The sequence below is a fragment of the Poecilia formosa genome, unplaced genomic scaffold, assembly GCF_000485575.1.
Source record: "Poecilia formosa unplaced genomic scaffold, Poecilia_formosa-5.1.2 Scaffold271, whole genome shotgun sequence".
NCBI classification, from domain to species: domain Eukaryota; kingdom Metazoa; phylum Chordata; class Actinopteri; order Cyprinodontiformes; family Poeciliidae; genus Poecilia; species Poecilia formosa.
Genome location: NW_006800210.1, coordinates 653,423 through 653,798, shown reverse-complemented (window position 1 = coordinate 653,798; position 376 = coordinate 653,423).

Sequence of the window (376 nt, the reverse complement as noted above, 5' to 3'; positions counted from 1 at the left end):
TATTTTGGTCTCATGGAGAAGAGGGGAGATGAACTGACAATCATCCAAAGGCTTAGGCAAAAAACATCTCTGCTAAAATTAAAAATCACGATACAGAATAATATATATATATAAAAAAAAAAAAAAATTCCCTTCTCACCCTCCGTGGGTGGTCTCTTTCATCCTCTGAGCTCGGGTCCTCTACCAGAGGCCTGGGAGCTTGAGGGTTCTGCGCAGTATCTTGGCTGTGCCTAGAACTGCACATTTCTGGACTGAGATGTCTGATGTGTTTCTGGGATCTGTTTGACCCACTGCTCCAGTTTAGGGGTGACTGCCCCGAGGGCCCCGGTGACCAAAGGCCCAACTGTGGTATTCGCCTTCCAGGCCTACTCCAGTT